This window comes from Brassica oleracea, chromosome C6, assembly GCF_000695525.1.
Source record: "Brassica oleracea var. oleracea cultivar TO1000 chromosome C6, BOL, whole genome shotgun sequence".
NCBI lineage: Eukaryota > Viridiplantae > Streptophyta > Magnoliopsida > Brassicales > Brassicaceae > Brassica > Brassica oleracea.
The window spans coordinates 8,652,584-8,652,989 of NC_027753.1; positions in this window are offsets into that span (position 1 = coordinate 8,652,584).

The following is a 406-nucleotide window of genomic DNA, read 5'->3' on the forward strand; positions in this document are numbered from 1 at the left end:
AAATACTATATATCTTATCAAAGATATGGATTTTGCATTTAGAAACTTGTAATCAACACCCTAAACACTAAGTCGTCGGAATTCCGTCGGAATATACTGACGGACACATTCAGTCGGAACATACTGACGGACACATTCCGTCGGAAATCCAATTTTGAGAACCAAACCACGTGAAAATTTTCGCGAATCGCCATTTGGTATATTTTATTTATAACGACGGAATACTGACGAACCCGTGTCAGTCGGAATCTTCGGATATAATAACCCTTCTTCTTCCTTCTTCGTTATTTCCGCCTCTCTCAAAACGATCTCTTCACCGGAGATTTCTCCATCTCTCCGGCGATTCCGGCCCTTCTCCACCTCTCTTCACCGGCGAATCCTCTTCTCACCCTCATATCTCTTCCTA